This window comes from Triticum dicoccoides, chromosome 3A, assembly GCF_002162155.2.
Source record: "Triticum dicoccoides isolate Atlit2015 ecotype Zavitan chromosome 3A, WEW_v2.0, whole genome shotgun sequence".
Taxonomy (NCBI): domain Eukaryota; kingdom Viridiplantae; phylum Streptophyta; class Magnoliopsida; order Poales; family Poaceae; genus Triticum; species Triticum dicoccoides.
This window is the reverse complement of record NC_041384.1, coordinates 173281528-173301046: the sequence shown is the minus strand read 5'-3', so window position 1 is coordinate 173301046 and position 19519 is coordinate 173281528. Positions and strand designations below refer to the sequence as shown.

General features: G+C 47.9%; 2 pseudogenes; both read right to left on the bottom strand.

The window, feature by feature from the left end:
• Positions 1–6858: 6858 nt before the first annotated feature.
• On the bottom strand, positions 6859–6998 carry LOC119273869 (annotated as a pseudogene).
• Positions 6999–7807: 809 nt separating this feature from the next.
• On the bottom strand, positions 7808–8916 carry LOC119272119 (annotated as a pseudogene).
• Positions 8917–19519: the final 10603 nt, after the last annotated feature.

The window sequence follows — 19519 nt, the reverse complement described above, 5'->3', positions numbered from 1 at the left end:
AATAGTTTCACAACTCACGCCGCCTGGAACACCTCAGCGTAATGGTGTGTCCGAATGTCGTAATCGCACTCTATTAGATATGGTGCGATCTATGATGTCTCTTACCGATTTACCGCTGTCACTTTGGGGCTATGCTTTAGAGACTGCCGCATTCACTTTAAATAGGGCTCTGTCGAAATCCGTTGAGACGACACCATATGAATTATGGTTTGGGAAGAAACCTAAGCTATCGTTCTAAAAGTTTGGGGATGCGATGCTTATGTCAAGAAACTTCAACCTGAAAAGCTCGAACCCAAATCGGAAAAATGCGTCTTCATAGGATACCCTAAAGAAACTTTTGGGTATACCTTCTACCTCAGATCCGAAGGCAAGATCTTTGTTGCCAAGAATGGGTCCTTTCTAGAGAAAGAGTTTCTCTCGAAAGAAATAAGTGGGAGGAAAGTAGAACTTGATGAAGTATTACCTCTTGAACCGGTAAGTGGCGCAGCTCAAGAAAATGTTCCTGAGGTGCCTGCACCGACTAGAGAGGAAGTTGATGATGATGATCATGAAACTTCAGATCAAGTTGCTACTGAACTTCGTAGTTCCACGAGGACACGTTCCGCACCAGAGTGGTACGGCAACCCTGTCTTGGAAATCATGTTGTTAGACAACGGTGAACCTTCGAACTATGAAGAAGCGATGGCGGGCCCGGATTCCGACAAATGGCTAGAAGCCATGAAATGCGAGATAGGATCCATGTATGAAAATGAAGTATGGACTTTGACTGACTTGCCCGATGATCGGCGAGCCATAGAAAATAAATGGATCTTTAAGAAGAAGACAGACACGGATGGTAATGTAACCATATATAAAGCTCGGCTTGTTGCTAAGGGTTATCGACAAGTTCAAGGGGTTGACTACGATGAGACTTTCTCACCCGTAGCAAAGCTGAAGTCCGTCCAAATCATGTTAGCAATTGCCGCATTCTATGATTATGAGATATGGCAAATGGACGTCAAAACGGCATTCCTTAATGGTTTCCTTAAGGAAGAATTGTATATGATGCAGCCGGAGGGTTTTGTCGATCCTAAGAATGCTGACAAGGTGTGCAAGCTCCAACGCTCGATTTATGGGCTGGTACAAGCATCTCGGAGTTGGAACATTCATTTTGATGAGATGATCAAAGCGTTTGGGTTTACGCAGACTTATGGAGAAGCCTGCATTTACAAGAAAGTGAGTGGGAGCTCTGTAGCATTTCTCATATTGTATGTGGATGACATACTGTTGATGGGAAATGATATAGAATTCTTGGAAAGCATAAAGGCCTACTTGAACAAGTGTTTTTCAATGAAGGATCTTGGAGAAGCTGCTTATATATTAGGCATCAAGATCTATAGAGATAGACCGAGACACCTCATTGGTCTTTCACAGAGTACGTACCTTGACAAGATATTGAAGAAGTTCAAAATGGATCAGTCAAAGAAGGGGTTCTTGCCTGTATTGCAAGGTACGAGATTGAGCACGGCTCAATGCCCGACCACGGCAAAAGATAGAGAAAAGATGAGTGTCGTCCCCTATGCCTCGGCCATAGGGTCTATCATGTATGCTATGTTGTGTACCAGACCTGATGTAAACCTTGCCGTAAGTTTGGTAGGAAGGTACCAAAGTAATCCTGGCATGGAACACTAGACAGCGGTCAAGAATATCCTGAAGTACCTGAAAAGGACTAAGGATATGTTTCTCGTTTATGGAGGTGACGAAGAGCTCGTCGTAAAGGGTTACGTGGATGCTAGCTTCGACACAGATCTGGATGACTCTAAGTCACAACCGGATACGTGTATATTTTGAATGGTGGGGCAGTAAGCTGGTGCAGTTGCAAGTAGAGCGTTGTGGCGGGATCTACATGTGAAGCGGAGTACATGGCAGCCTCGGAGGCAGCACAAGAAGCGGTCTGGGTGAAGGAGTTCATTACCGACCTAGGAGTCATACCCAATGCGTCGGGCCCGATGACTCTCTTCTGTGACAACACTGGAGCTATTGCCCTTGCCAAGGAGCCCAGGTTTCACAGGAAGACCAGACATATCAAGCGTCGCTTCAACTCCATTCATGAAAGTGTTCAAAATGGAGACATAGAGATTTGTAAAGTACATACGGACCTGAATGTGGCAGATCCGTTGACTAAACCTCTCCCTAGAGCATAACATGATCAACACCAGAACTGCATGGGTGTTCGATTCATCACAATGTAACTAGACTATTGACTCTAGTGCAAGTGGGAGACTGTTGGAAATATGCCCTAGAGGCAATAATAAAATGGTTATTATTATATTTCTTTGTTCATGATAATTGTCTATTGTTCATGCTATAATTGTGTTATCCGGAAATCATAATACATGTGTGAATACATAGACCACAACACGTCCCTAGTGAGCCTTTAGTTGACCAGCTCGTTGATCAAAAGATGGTCATGGTTTCCTGACTATGGACATTGGATGTCATTGATAACGGGATCACATCATTAGGAGAATGATGTGATGGACAAGACCCAATCCTAAGCATAGCTCAAAGATCGTGTAGTTCGTTTGCTGTAGCTTTTCCGAATGTCAATTATCATTTCCTTAGACCATGAGATTGTGCAACTCCCGGATACCGTAGGAGTGCTTCGGGTGTGCCAAACGTCAAAACGTAACTGAGTGACTATAAAGGTACACTACAGGTATCTCCGAAAGTGTCTGTTGGGTTGGCACGAATCGAGACTGGGATTTGTCACTCCGTATGACGGAGAGGTATCTCTGGGCCCACTCGGTAATGCATCATCATAATGAGCTCAATGTGACTAAGTGGTTGATCACGGGATCATGCATTACGGCACGAGTAAAGTGACTTGCCGGTAACGAGACTGAACGAGGTATTGGGATACCGACGATCGAGTCTCGGGCAAGTAACGTACCGATTGACAAAGGGAATTGTATACGGATTGATTGAATCCTCGACATCGTGGTTCATCCGATGAGATCATCGTGGAGCATGTGGGAGCCAACATGGGTATCCAGATCCTGCTGTTGGTTATTGACCGGAGAGGCGTCTCGGTCATGTCTGCATGTCTCCCGAACCCGTAGGGTCTACACACTTAAGGTTCGGTGACGCTAGGGTTGTAGAGATATTAGTATGCAGTAACCGAAAGTTTTTTGGAGTCCCGGATGAGATCCCGGACGTCACGAGGAGTTCCGGAATGGTCCGAAGGTAAAAATTTATATATAGGAAGTCCAGTTTCGGCCATCGGGAAGGTTTCGGGGGTCGCCGATATTGTACCGGGACCACCGGAAGGGTCCCGGGGGTCTACCGGGTGGGGCCACCCATCCCGGAGGGCCCCATGGGCTGAATTGGGAGGGAACCAGCCCCTAGTGGGCTGGTGCGCCCCCCCTTGGGCCTCCCCTGCGCCTAGGGTTGAGAAACCCTAGGGTTGGGGGCGCCCCCCACTTGGCTTGGGGGGGGGGAAGCCACCCCTTGGCCGCCGCCCCCTTGGAGATCCATCTCATAGGGCCGCCCCCCCAAGGCCCCTATATAAAGAGGGGGGAGGGAGGGCAGCCGGACCCCTTTCTATTGGCGCCTCCCTCTCCCTTCGTAACACCTCTCCTCCCCGCTTGCGCTTGGCGAAGCCCTGCCGGGATCCCGCTGCATCCACCACCACGCCGTAGTGCTGCTGGATCTTCATCAACCACTCCTTTCCCCTTGCTGGATCAAGAAGGAGGAGATGTCTTCCCAACCGTACGTGTGTTGAACGCGGAGGTGCTGTCCGTTCGGCACTAGGTCATCGGTGATTTGGATCACGTCGAGTACGACTCCATCAACCCCGTTCTCTTGAACGCTTCCACGCGCGATCTACAAGGGTATGTAGATGCACTCCTCTCTCCCTCGTTGCTAGATGACTCCATAGATTGATCTTAGTGATGCGTAGAAAATTTTAAAATTCCGCTACGTTCCCCAACAATGAGGTGTGCTCTTATTTTCATAACCTGGTGGTTGCCGCATGTAAACCTCTTCTTCCAAAACACCATGAAGAAATGCGTTGTGAACATCTAGCTGCCTTAAGCTCCAACCTCTGGAAACATCAATAGACAATACAAGACGAATAGTAGCTGCTTTAACAACAGGGCTAAATGTATCTTCATAGTCAATACCAAACCTTTGTTTGAATCCTTTCGCAACCAATCTAGCCTTATATCTGTCTATGCTCCCATCAGACTTCCTTTTAATCTTATACACCCATTTACAATCTATGACATTTTTGCCCTTTTTTGACGGTACCAAGTGCCAAGTTTTATTTCTCATGAGTGTCTCATATTCCTTATCCATAGCTTCTTTCCAATCTTTATTAGCAAGTGCATCATGCAAATGAGTTGGTTCACCCATACTAGTAAGAAAGGCATGTTTGATTTTATCATACCTTACAGTACCATCCTTGTACTCTTTTTCCTTGACAATACCTGATTTGGATCTGGTATGACGACGTGGGAGTTCAGGTCCTTGCACTGGTATAGTAGGTCGGGTATCCCTTGGCATAGAAGATCTCGATGTAGTTGGTTCAGCAGTAGAATCGTCAGCCACAGACAATCCCGCCGAATCCAGTGCATCGCCCTGCTCCCGATCCGAGGCAACCGGGGAGCCAGGAGTCCCTCTCGGGATTATCGCGCCAGCAGGCGCGCACCGCGTGGCGCCTTCGTTAACCAGCCGCTCGGTCGGGCGGGGCGCGCCGTCCATGCTGGGCCCCAGACTGGTCGCTCGGTCGGCCGCTGGCCTGTCCGGCGCGTGAGTACCGACTGGTGAGGCGCGCTGGCCCACACTGACTGGGGTGGAGGGGCCCGCGCTGCTGGGGCTGCTGGCCACCATATCATTCACTGCATGCTGCGTGTTGGGATCATGGAATCGCGCGTCTGCCGCGCTGTCAACAGAATTTTCCTTGGATCGCACACCTTCGCTGCCACCTGAATCAGCCTGGGATCTGCTGCCCTTGTCTGTATTCTCTTGCATAAAATGACAGTTTATATCTGCACACTTAGCACCAAAATTAAAACTTTCTTTTTCATTGGAACTAGTCATATGATCAGCACTATTTAACTCGCCCCCGTGATTAGTACTAGGCATATAATCAGGAAAAAGTGCTATTTCTGCACGAAGTAGAGCTCCGGCATTTGGATGAAGTTTTGAAAACGGAAATATTATTTCATCAAATACGACATCACGAGAAATATATATGCGTCCACTGGAAACTTCAAGACACTTGTATCCTTTGTGAAGATTACTATAGCCAAGGAAAACACACTGAGTGGAACGGAATTCAAGTTTGTGTCGGTTGTATGGGCGAATATTGGGGTAGTATGCACACCCGAAGATTTTGAGATAGTTGTAGTCAGGTTTTTGATGAAACAATTTTTCCAAAGGAGTAATATTCCCAATTACTTTGCTAGGAAGGCGATTGATAAGATAAGTGGCGGCAATAAAGGCTTCATCCCAATACTTGAGTGGCATGGATGCATGAGCTAGAAGAGATAGGCCGACTTCAACAATATGACGATGCTTACGCTCAGCAGAACCATTTTTTTGATGAGCATGGGGACAAGAAACATGATGAGCAATACCAATATTGCGAAAGAAAGAGTTGAGTTTCTCATACTCTCCTCCCCAGTCACTTTGGACTGCAATAATCTTACTATCAAAGTGACGTTCAACAAGTTTTTGAAATTCTTGAAAAATATAAAGAACTTCAGACTTAAATTTAAGCAGGTATATCCAAGTGAACTTGCTAAAATCATCGATGAAACTAACATAATATTTTTTTTCTTCCAAAAGAATCTCTTGCATGACCCCATACATCACTAAAAATAAGTTGCAATGGAGCATGAGACACACTATTTGACCTAGGATAGGGGAGTTGGTGACTCTTTGCACATTGACAAGCATCACAAACTGACTCAATACTTTGACTAGATGACAATGGAAGATTGCCTTTATTTACTACTTGCTTGACTATGATCGGAGAAGGATGCCCTAATCTTTGATGCCATCTCGCCAAGGAGGGCTTGACAGCGGAGTGAACTTGATGATGACGACGCTTTCGGTTAAGTGCTCCGGATGTAATGGGATACAAGCCTCCAATGCATCTACCGTGATGGATGAGCTCCCTCGTTTCCCGATCCTTTATAAAGAAATACGTAGGATGAGTTTCAAAAAAGACATTATTATCGTAAGTCAAACAAGACATAGATGCAAGGTTTTTGTCGGCTTTTGGAACATGAATGACATCTTTAAGAATTAGATCACGTTTAAGACTAGGGGAATTAATAGATACTTGACCAATATGACAAATATCCATACCTCCACCGCTAGCGGTGTGAATCTGGTCGTTGCCATAGTACTTCTCCCTCATGGCCACCTTTTCTAGTTCATTGGTGACATGATCAGTAGCTCCTGAATCTGCATACCATATGGTGTCATCTTCACCACCTTGTTCCCTGATTGCAACGGCTACATGACGAGCATCAGGAACATAATCCTCGTCATACCGGTGCCAACAATCCACGACTTCATGTCCTGGTTTCTTGCATAGTTGACACTGAACGCGAGTTGAAGAAGATGATCCAGAGGAGGCGTTGGTGTTGGAGTTGCCGCCCCCTCCAGATCGTGCGGGGACGTTGCTGTTGGTGTAGCCGCCCCTGCCAGGACGCGTGCTCTGGCTGTTGCTGCGTCCGCGGCCGCTGTTGCCGCTGCTATGGCCACGCCCCTGGTGATCGCGCCCGCGACCAGCTCCTCGACCACGTGAAGCAGCGTTGACGAAGGATTGACGAACGTTCATCCCGTGAAGCAGATTGAGGCGGGCGTCGAAGCTGAGTAATTGGTTGAATAATTCCTGGACAGTCACAGGCTCGACCCGCGCTGCAAGAGCCGACACGACCGGGTTGTAGTCGAGGTCGAGGCCGGCGAGAACATGGGAGACGATCTCTGCATCGCCCAACCCCGCTCCTGTGCATGCGATCTCGTCCGAGAGCATCTTAATTTTGGCAAGATAATCTGTCATGTTCAGGTTTCCTTTTTTCAGGTTTGTCAATTCAATGCGGGTATTAATGGCTTGGGCTTGAGTTTGGGCAACAAAAGAGACATGAATGGCGGCCCATACCTCCACTGGCGTCTGCAATGTGACCACCTGTGCAAGGATCTCGCGAGACAATGAGCCCATCAGAAAACCTTGAACTTGCTGTTGTTGAGCGTACCAGAGGTGGCGTGCAAAATTGACGATCTGTTCCTCCTTCCCGTCCTTGGTGACGGTGAGGGTCTCCGGCGGCGTCTGGCTCGTCGGATCGAGGTGGTGAGCCATCTGTGCGCCCTTGATTTGCGGCAGCACGACGGCTTTCCACATGAGGAAATTGTTCCTCGTGAGCTTCTCTTGTGGTGGTGTCCCAAGGGACATGGCTTGGGTGCTACTGGATGAAGGCGCAAAGGTGGATGACGAGGCGAGGGAGGTGGTGAGCGCACTCATGGTGCTTGATTGGGTGGAGGCGGTGGTCATGGCGAGGTTTGGGTAGGCTAGATGCGATCTCTTTCTCGATCTAGGAAGAAGATGCTCTGATACCATGAAATAAATCGTGGGAAGCATTAAACCCTTTTCTCGGGCCGCACTTATATTTATATGGATGTTGTCATGGCTTACAAAATGATCGATAGTTTGATTGAGAGATACAGAGAAGGTCGGTAGAGGAGGAGTTAGACAGAAGAAAGGATAGAAAAGGTTTACAATTAAACACTAGTCCTATCCCTATACAACTCTATTTCAACAACCTGAGCAGCTGAGAGCCCGTGGCAGCTGCCAAGCGTGAAGGAAACGGGTACACACGTGCTTGCTAGGCGGGGCAACCAGCTCGTAGATCTCACACTCCACAACCTTGCGAGCACCCATGTCGATACCGAGCAGATGCTTGTCGAGGAAGAAGTAGACCACGTCAGGGTTGGTGGGATGGATGAGCCCAAGCACCGGGATCTTCCTTGGCAGACCAGTCGCCTTGTAGCTCGCGTCGTTGCAGATCTCCGCAAAGGTGGCCTCGTACTCCAGCGTCCACTCTGTGGAGTCCGGATCGGCGAGCGTCCAGACGCTGATCTGCGCAGCGCCGCGGCTGTTACGGTTCCGGTACATGTCGACGAACCGCAGCTTGCCGCCGCTGACACGGACGCAGCGGTACTTGTCGAGAAATCCCCAGCCCTCCCTGCTTTCGAGCACCTTGCCCGGCGGTAGAGGGACGACCCTCAGCACCGGCGCGTCCTCGAAGGGGTCGCAGGTGAGGAGGCACCAGGAGAGGTCGACCCACCAGAGCCTCCCGTAGTACGAGACCGCGCCGTTGGGGGCCAACTGCCGGAATGGAAGCGGGATGTGGATGCCCTTGCTGACCCACTCCCCGACGTCGGACGAGAAGCGTAGGAGGGTGCCCTCCTGAACGCCGAGGATGGGCTGGAGCTCGACGACCATGTAGTGGCCGCCACCCCCCGGGGAGGAGATGAGGCCGAGGTGGCCCGAGTGCAGGATGAGCTCGGGCTTTGGAAGCGGAAGGGCGGAGGCGGTTGTAGCGTCAAGGACGAAGTAGCCCGCGACGAATGGGCGCCAGCCGAACGACTGGTTGCCGGCTGTGTCGACGATGGTGGGGCCCGTGGCGCGGCCCTGGTCGGCGTGGAGGAGGAGGAGGCCGGTGGGGTCGACGGCCACGACGGACGGGTAGTTGTCGGAAGCGGTGCGCCCCGGGAAGATGCGCGGCGGGATGGTGAGGAGCGCGATGCGCGGGGGCGTCGGCAGCGGAGGGAAAGGTCGGCGCCCGGAGGGAGGTCTGCGTCGGCCGCCGTCACCCGTGGCACGCGGCCCAGGATGACCCAGGAGGACGACGCGTGCGCCATCTCGGCCTCGGTTCGTGCGGGCGCCCGTGTGCGGCGGTGTTGGCGAGGGTGAACTGGTGGTCGCGGCGATGCGGGGGTAGGGTTTAACGGGAGCAAAGCGAAGAACCGGGTCGTCTCGTCTGAAGTGTGGTGAGCTCGTGATAATGGCACGGCCGAGGCAGAGGCGCAGAGCTAGCTATGCTGGCGCGGCAGCATTTGGGCAAAACGCAGTTGGTTCCGATCGGTGGCACGGCATGCCAGCCCGCTCTGCTGCTAAGAGGAGAAGCAGAGCTGCAGCCTTGGACTGTATCCAAAAATCAAAAGGGAGCTTTTCTGTTCGTCGGCTAGTGGCTGCAGCAAAGCAAAGAGGCAGAGTAGAGCAGTTTTCCCATCTTTTGCGGTTACAGTTGGGTGATACTGATACGGATAGGGATACGGATACGGAGGGAGCAGAGCAGGTCGGCCTGGGGTGCAAAACGTCCTGATTGTACGTAGGTGTAGCATTACCGCCCGTGGTGCACCTGTGGAGTACATGATCAGGCAAAGAGATCTCTCACGTAAACGTGTCGACCATGTATGCGCGGGAGTGTTGAACTTCTTGCGCCAGAATTTGGACGTTGGTTTAGGCTGAGGGCTTTAATTTCTCCTACCCGAACACTTTTTTTTTAGAAGAGCAAAAACATCATGGAAGGAGTTCTCTTTTTTTTTTCCTGAACCGGAGGAGGTTTTTTTTCTTTTTTTTTTTTGCGAATAAGACTTGCATTACTCAAAACAAAGTGTTACATTCTCGTTCTATTAGTTCCATGACCTCATCTGGTCCAGATCCTAGCCAAACCATGGTTCGGCAATGCATCCTACCAAAATTTGCCAAGACGTGACTAACATTATTACAGGTTCAACAAGTATGAGTAATGCAAGAATTCCCCTCTCCCAACGCAATAATGATATCTCTAACAATGAATACATATTTAGATTTGTTTTCTCCTCCTCCTTTAATCATCTTGACAACCTTCAAACAATCCGATTCCACATCTATGGGCAAGTTACTCCATTGCAACGCAAGCAAAGTTCCTTCCTTTAGAGCCAGAAATTCAGCTTCCAATATGTCATCGCAAGAGTGAATGCATCGGCAGGAACTAAATATGACAGTCCCCTCATGGTCTCTAAGCACCATTCCTGCACCTGCCATATCACTTAGGACAGAAGCATATATCTCTGCTCATGTGGATTTTGTCTTAGAACAAGGACATATTTGACATGAGCTTTCCCTTTGATTGGGTCGCCGATTGGTTCAGATTGCAGCACCAAAAGCGAGGACAAATAGCTGCTCAAAAAACGTACCGAGATTTCAACAGGGGGTGGCTTCTTTGAATGCACCATATCATTGCGTAAGAACCAAATTCTCCAAAAAAAAGCATAATCACCCGAACCAGCTTATCTTCCTGTATCTCAGAAACCAAGTGTAAAAACCAATCCCGACCAACATTTTTAATCTGCGAGTGCACCGGTAAGTCCCATACTTCCGCCATTGCTATCCATAGCTGTACTGCATGGTTGCATGAACAAAACACATGGAATGAGTCCTCCTCTTCCCTTTCACAGACTGGACACATTGCTGTAACTTCCAGGTGTCTTTTAACTTTATTTGTATAATTTACTAGGGAGTCCGTAGCCAAACGCCATGCAAAGGAACGAACCTTTGGTGGTGCTGCACTCCGCCAAATATGCTTCCATCCATCTCTTGTCCCATCTGGTCTGGAGCTGCTTGAGGCCTCCATTTCATTTGAAAGTTCAGCGCTAGCGAGTTTGTACGCGTTGCGCACTGTAAACACTCCACTTTTCTCCGGAGCCCAAGAGACGAAGTCCTCTCCAGCCCGAGGAAACAGTCTAATTTTTTGTATCTCATTTCTGTCAACAGGAAGAAAGTGTTGATTAATCTTGTCCCAATCCCAAGCCCCATGATGATTCAGCAGTTCAGAGACCCATCTCAAGCGACACCTTCCTCTAGTAGTAATTAGTCCTCCACATGGCTCTCAAACAATCCACCGGTCGCGCCAAATACATATATTTTGGCCATTTCCAATTCTCCAAACCACCCCTTTCTTGAGGAGTTCTAAGCCATGAACAATTGCCTGCCAAGTAGGAGAGGGATTTCCAGAAAAGACCGTGTCCAGCAGACGCCCATTTGGGAAGTACTTTGCTTTGAATAACCTCGCGCACAAATTGTTGGGGTACTCCAGAATTCGCCATGCCTGCCGTGCCAATAGGGCTTGATTAAACAACCGAAAATCTTTAAATCCCAGCCCGCCCTGTTTCTTAGGCCTTGTCATTTTATGCCAGGCATACCAATGAGTTTTCCTCTTCCCTTTTTCTACCCCCCAACAATAGTCTCTAACCATGCAATTTAGATCATCGCACACTTCTAGTGGGAGCTTGAAAACACTCATTATATATGTTGGGATTGATTGGGCAATTGCTGTAATGAGCACTTCTTTTCCTGCCTGCGTTGGATGTCCATCAAAGGCAAACAAGCGCTTGGTTAACTTGACCTGCAGGTTCTGAAACTTGCCTTTTGACATCCTTCCATCTGGGGTTGGCAATCCCAAATATTTCTCCTCAAACCCCGAAGAGAGTACCTGCAGCACCACTTTCACATTCTCCGTAACCCCATTTGGATAAGATGTCCCAGTCAACAATGAGCATTTGGAGGGGTTTATCAACTGCCCAGTGGCATTCGCATAATCAACCAAGATACACTTGATGTAATTTGCTTCTTGGTCACAAGCTTTGAAGAATAAAAGCGTGTCATCTGCAAATAATAGATGTGTAACACCAGGAGCTCTTCTTGTAATTTTCAGTGGAGATAAATTTCCAGATTCAATACCCTTGGTGAAAAGAGAGAAGAGGCCGTCAGCAACAAATAGGAACAAATAAGGGGACAGCGGATCACCTTGCCGAAGACCACACGACGGTGCAAACGAATCCAAGATAGCTCCATTAAATTTTACGGGGTATCTCACCGAGGTCACACATGACATTATCCAATTGACCCAACGGTGAGCGAAGCCAAGCTTTTGCATCATTTGCTTAAGGTAGTTCCAATCCACCCTGTCATAAGCCTTTGAGAGATCAAGCTTATACGCACAATATCTCTTTGTGGGATCTTTCTCTTGCTTGATGTGATGTATGCATTCAAAAGCTACAAAGGCATTGTCAGTGATCAAACGTCCAGGTATAAATGCACTTTGAGCAGGTGAAATAATGTCATCGAGAACTGGCCGTAATTTTCACCGGATTATCGGTTTTAGGGATCATAACAATTATAGTATCATTAACACCAGGGGGCATTATACCTGTGCGAAAGAAGTCTTTTACTGCCACAAGAATACTTTCTTTCACCGTTGCCCAATTGCGCTGGAAAAAACGAGCAGGGAAACCATCAGGCCCCGGAGCCTTTAAGGGACTAATCTGGAAGAGCGCATCCGCTATTTCCTTGTCTGTGCTTCTGGAGTTATAACTTGTTCGAACAATTCTATAACAAGAGTATGATCAATACTTGGGTCAGCCATAAATAGATTTTCAAAATAGCTCGTGGCTGCAACACCCATCTCCTTAATTCCTGTGTGGTTCACGCCATGTGCATCCTGCAACTTATTCACTCTATTTTTTCGAGCTCTCCACACTGCCTTTGCATGAAAAAAAATTGTGTTGCAATCCCCTGCCTTCAGCCAATCAATTCTTGACCTTTGTAACCACATCAGCTCCTCCCGATACAAAAGTTCATTCATCTTGTCTGTAACACGCTATATATCACATCTATCTGCATTCATTAGCATTAGTTCCTCTAACTAAGTTTTGGACTTCTCTATCTCGTGTGCAACATTACCAAACTCCTTGCTCCATCAAAAAAGTTTACTCATGGTAGATCTTAGTGCTGCATGAACATCCCCAAGACATGACTTCTGGCCTGCCTCCACCCATGCCTTCGAAATTACTTCTTGCAGGACCGGATCGTGTTCCCACATAACTTCATATTGGCGAAATTTCTTTTTCACATGCTGGTACACCAATATATCACACCTCACATGCATGACCACATGGTCCGAGACTGGCGAGACTAAGTGTCGAATGGTAGGGTGTTCGAAAGAATTGCGCCAAGAAGGGGACACAACTTCCCTATCCAGCCATACCTTTACATTGCCTGCACCACTCCTTCTATTATCATACGTATGAGCCACCCTTGTGAAACCCAAATCTGCCAAGCCACAAGTCTCAAGACAATCCCGGAAGGCTTGCATCTGTCCGACAGGTCTCAGGGTTAGAGAAAAATATTCGAAGTCCCACATACACTCATTGAAGTCGCCCACTACTAACCAAGGGAGGTCAGATTGGGAACTCATATTATTTTGCATAGTCCACATGTTGTGTCTGTCCTCTACCCTCGGTTCACCATAAACACAAGTCCTCAGGGCCTAGTTTGACATAAGCATCCATACACCTTTGATTTGAAAAAACAACATCAACATTAAATGCCTCATTCCAGTATAGAGCTTGCCCTCCATTGTTGCCAATGCTATCAACCCCATCAAAACCTTTCAAACCAAATATTTTCCTGTACTTCTTCATTTTCTCCTTTGGTTTCCTAGTTTCACATAAAAACACCATGCTGGGGGAATGCGACTGGATAAATGTCGCTACTTCTCGAACTGTCCTGGCAATTCCAACTTAGAAGATTCATTGCTTCCGGTGGTCCTCCTCCACGGAGGCTGCCGCTTCACTTGTCGATTTGCTGTCAATGGCCGCACCATCATCCGCCTTTAGTTTTTTCTTATTTGGGTTTTTCTGTGGGGTTCCAAGAGAAGAATCAAGGGGGTCCTGCCCTCCAAACTGGTCTAGGCCGTTAGCCGTGTTTCCAACAGGGACTATAGCACCTGGATTCTTGTCACAGACAATTTTTGTAGATGTTATTTCTACAGGTTCAGAGTCATCAACACTCCTCTTTCCCAAGATGTTTGCATCTCCCATCACTTTCTCCTGGCCTGCACCCACACTAGGATTTAACTCAACATCTGGATCGTATAGCGCATTAACCGCGTTGAAACGCCATCTCTGTGTCATGTGTTCGCTGGTGGTCATTTTTTCCACCGTGCTTCCATGAAAGCCTCATTTATACTGTCCACGATTCATGTCAAAGCCACGACCAAGTCCAGGCTTCAGCCGCGCCCAGCTCCTTTCCCTCTGCCAAATGTATCATCTCCTTCCTCACCATCAAGGCCTTCCTCATCCAGTTCTGTATTATCATCAAAACTTCTGCTAGTATTTCTGCCCCTTCTAGAATGTCATCTCCTAGACGCAAGGATAAAAGGTCCCCACTCCATGTCCTTTTTTGCGTGCTCTCCGGAGCCGCATTCTTCATACCAATGCCCAAGGAGGCCACACATATAGCAGAAAACAGGGAGTCTCTCAAACTTGACCTAATAATATTCAGTTTCACCAGATTTTGTGAAGCCCACAAATCTTGTTATTTTTTTCGTAACATCCAGTTTGACTCTAATCCCATTGGGGAGGACAATTGTAACACCCCGTATGTAACCTACCATATTTGTATTCCAACTCTTGCCATTTCCGGCACTAAGTTATGATATTTCCTCGTTGTTGGGTTTTGCCGTCGTGTTGCTTTTTTCTTTGTCATGCATCTCATATCATGTCATCATGTGCATCGCATTTGCATACATATTTGTCTCATGCATCCGAGCATTTTCCCCGTTGTCCATTTTGCATTCCGGCGCTCCTATGTCCTCCGGAGTCCCCTTTTACCTCTTTTCATGTGCGGGTGTCAAACGTTTTTCGATTGGACCGGGACTTGCCAAGCGGACTTGGTTTACTACCGGTAGACCGCCTGTCAAGTTTCGTGCCATTTGGACATCGTTTGATACTCCAATGGTTAACCGAGGGACTGTAAAGGCCTCGTGTGTGTTGCAGCCCAACACCCCTCCAAAGTGGCCCAAAACCCACCTAAACCTCCTCCATCATCTCGGTCGTTCAATCACAATCGCGTGGCCGCAAACCGTGCTCAATTTGGAGCCTCCTAGCTCCCTCCACCTATAAATATAGGCCTCCCCCCGAAAATTCCAGATCCCTAACCCTAGTCTCCCTCCACCTAGCACCGCCGGATGAAAATCACCGGGCCGGACGTGTCCGACTTGCCCCGCCGCCGCCACGTGGCACCTCCCGGTTCGCCCAGCCACCTCCCTCCGCCGCTGGCCCGCTCGGCCCAGGCGCGGCCCTCCCTGGCCCGCGCGCGCCCGCCACCGCCTTCGCTCGCCCCCGCGCTGCCCCGCCGCCCGCGCACCGCCTCGCCGCCCCGCCGACGCCGCTTGCCGCCACCGGTTGCCCGCCGTCACGTCTCGTCGCCGTGCCGCCCCATCAAGCTCCGCCCGCCGCCCTCCGACAGATTCGGCAAGTCCGGCCACCGCGGCCACTGCTCCAGCGAGAAGCTCTGGTCATCCTCGGGAGGCATGCACGAACCCTAGATCTGGAACTTGACGGTTGACTTTTTCTCCTAAGTCCTAGTAACTTTTAGCATTTTTCATCATGCCATATCTTTGCATCCGTGGCTCCATTTTGGGCGTGTAACATATCATATTGTTCGTCTCGACGAGTACTTCATTTCATTCCATTGCACCATGTTCATTTTAGTTCATCTTGATGCCCTAAATGCTATTGCAAGAGTGCTATGCAATGTTAGTTTTAGATTCTTATCAGTAATTGAACATTTGTCTTTTTTGCCATGATTAATGTGTGCCTCCTATGAACTTCAGCCCTACATGTGTTTTGAAGTATGCCATGCCATATTTACAGGGGTGTATGCCATGTATTTTGTGATCTTTGTGGTGACTAGCACAAGCATGCAAAGTAGCTCTCGTAATTTTGCTGATTTCATGGACTTAGAAATCTTCTAAGTATTTGCCCTGTTGATATTTTTATGCCATGTATTCTTGTTGCTATAGAGTGATCCATGCCTCTTTTGAGCATGATCAGTAAGGATGTTTTGGAGATATTGTTATGCTCTATCCATCCATGCCTTTGTTTGCAATTATGGAGCACCCTAGCTTGACTCAATCGAGCTCTACTTTTGCTATAAAATGTTCCTGGTAGAATGTTTGCATGTTAAGTAATTTTGCCGAGGTTGTTGTAGTTGATCCATGCATGCTATGAGGTTGTTCTTGCCATGTTTAGCTTCTATGCCATGTCTACTTGCTGGGTGTATGCTTAGTTTGTCATGCAATGCTTTGTGGTGAGTGCATCGAGCTCGTAAACATGCCTACGTGAATCTGTTTTGCCATGTTCCAGTTTTCTGCTAAGTCTGAATCTGTTAACGAAAGTTGCTATGTTCACATGGTTGCCATTGTATTTTCTGATCCCTTTTGGCTTATGGTTAGTAAGGGACTTTTGTTGTATGCTTTGAGTAGCTTCATGCCATGCCTTGCTTTGCCATGATATGTTCCTATAGCATGTTGTTATCTTGCGCTAAACATTGCTTCATGTTGTTAAATTCCTGACATGTTGTTATTTTCACTAAGTCTGTAACCTGATATCTTTTGCACTTTTGCCATGCTTGTTTGAACCTGCTATTGAGTGAATTAGCCAAAGCTCAGTGTTCCTCTTTTGTCAAGCATCTTAAGTGGATCCCTGCCATGTGATTTGTTGCTATGTTAGAGTGCAGTAGCTTGTTGTTCTTGATGCATTTAGATGGCCTCGTGCTGTTAATCGCAGATCGGTGCCATATTTGTTTTGCTTGCCATTTGCAAACCGTGCATCCGATTCCGGTGATCTTTATATCGATTTCGACCGAAATCAACTCATCTTTCCAGCGGCACTCTTGGTTTTCCTAGTTGAGGCCAGGTTCAATCTCTCCTTTCCGAAGCGTGCATATGCATTTCATATCACATCCCGCATATCATGCCATGTTTTGCATCATGTTGCTTATGCATTGCACGTGGTTGATTGTGTCTCCCTTTGCTTGTGTTCTTGCTTTGGGTAGAGCCGGGAGACGATTACGTGACCGAGGAGCCCGTTGAGTATGCTTACGAGGATCAAGCTAACGTCAACTCAGAGAACTTTGCAGGCAAGATGATCATACCCTCGAAATCACTTCTATCTTTGCTTGCTAGATGCTCGCTCTTTTGCTATGCCTATGCTACGATACCTACCACTTGCTTTATCATGCCTCCCATATTGCCATGTCAAACCGCTAACCCACCTTGTCCTAGCAAACCGTTGTTTGGCTATGTTACCGCTTCGCTCAGCCCCTCTTATAGCGTTGTTAGTTGTAGATGAAGATTGGAGTTTGTTCCTTGTTGGAACATGTTTATTGTTGGGATATCATTATTATATCTTGTCTACTTTAATGCACCTATATACTTGGTAAAGGGTGGAAGGCTCGGCCTTATGCCTGGTGTTTTTGTTCCACTCTTGTCGCCCCTAGTTTCCATCATACCTGTGTTATGTTCCTTGATTTTGCGTTCCTTACACGGTTGGTTTATAATGGGTACCCCTTGACAGTTCGCCCTGAATAAAACTCCTCCAGCAAGGCCCAACCTTGGTTTTACCTTTTGCCACCTAGCCTTTTTCCCTTGGGTTTCGCGGACTCAAGGGTCATCTTTATTTTAAACCCCCGGGCCAGTGCTCCTCTGAGTGTTGGTCCAAAATAGAGCCACTTGCAGCGCCACCTCGGGGAAACTTGAGGGTTGGTTTTAGTTGTACGTAGTGTTCATCCGGCGTGCCCTGAGAACAAGATATGTGCAGCTCCTATCGGGATTTGTCGGCACAGCGGGTGGTCTTGCTGGACTTGTTTTACAGTTGTCGAGATGTCTTGTAACCGGGATTCCGAGTCTGATCGGATTGTCTTGGGAGAAGGAATATCCTTCGTTGACCGTGAGAGCTTGTGATGGGCTAAGTTGAGACACCCCTGCAGGGATTCGAACTTTCGAAAGCCGTGCCCGCGGTTATGGGCAGATGGGAATTTGTCAATGTCCGGTTGTAGAAAACCTGAAACTTAACTTACTTAAAATGAATCAACAGAGTGTGTGGCCGTGATGGTCTCTTTTCGGCGGATTCCGGGAAGAGAACACGGTCTCGTGTTATGCTTGAACGTAGGTTGTTCTAGGATCGCTTCTTGATCATAGTTTATCGACCGTGCCTTTCCCTTCTCTTCTCGCTCTCATTGGCGTATGTTAGCCACCATATATGCTAGTGCTTGCTGCAGCTCCACCTCATACCTTTTACCCTACCTATAAGCTCAAATAGTCTTGATCGCGAGGGTGTGAGATTGCTGAGTCCCCGTGACTCACAGATTACTTCAAAACCAGATGCAGGGACTGATGATATCGCTCCAGGAGATTCGACTGGGCTCAAGTGGGAGTTCGATGAGGACTCAGGACGATACTACGTTTCCTTTCCAGACGATCAGTAGTGGAGCCCAGTTGTGGCGATCGGGGACATTATGCATTTGGGGTTGTCTTTATTTTGGTTCCATAGTCGGACCTTGATTGTATCTAGATGATTGTAATGATATATTTATGCTATTGTGTGACGTGGCGAGTGTAAGCCAACTATGTATCTCTCTCCTTTATTCAGTACATGGGTTGTGTGAAGATTACCCCACTTGCGACATTGCTTACAATGCAGTTATGCCTCTAAGTCGTGGTTCGACACGTGGGAGATATAGCCGCATCGTGGGCGTTACAAGTTGGTATCAGAGCCTTCCCCGACTTAGGAGCCCCCTACTTGATCGAATCATTGGCGTTGTTGAGTCTAGAAAAATGTTTTGAGTCATTTAGGATTATATATATCGGAGAGTAGGATTCTTTTTACTCCTCAGTCCCTTCATCGCTCTGGTGAGGCATCCTGATGTAGAGTTTTGACTCTTCTCTTTCTCTAATTTCACTAAATTTTTTTAGGATCACGCGGGTATCTTGGAATCGTTCCGATGGTTTTGTGACGATAACATTGTTCTTGGTGCCTCCTGACATTTAGGGGTTGTGGCAGTGTCCCAGGGAGTTGAGCTTCGAGGTGTTGTTGTCACAATTTTATCGTTGCAGTTTTGGAATACCAGAAGCTCACTCGTTACGCTAAGCAAGACGTCCCTGACGAGAAGAGCATGATTTATCAGTTCAGAGGTGGCCTCAGAGAAGATCTTCAACTAGCTCTCGTGCTTTTTGAGCCAAAGAAGTACGATGAGTTTTACAACATGGCACTGAAACAAGAGACTGCTCAGCTCAAGTGCGATGCTTCCAAGAAACGAGTCAGAGATGCAACTCCTTCTTCCTCAAATCAAGTGGTAACTAAGCAGCAAAAGTATTGGTTGCCTCCTCCTCCTCCGTTCTGTCAGCCTTATCAACAAAAGAGCAAAGGTGGCAATGGATATTCCCACCCGCCCAACCCATGCTTTCAGAACAAGACTTCGTCTCATGCTCTAAGATCGAGTGCTCCATATCACCGTCCGCTTTCAGAGGTCACGTGCAACAAGTGTCAGCAGAAGGGTCACTATGCCAACAAATGCTTCAATCAAAGGCGTCTTCCTCCTCCTCCTCCTGTGAGATCTGCCAGCACCGCAGTGGTC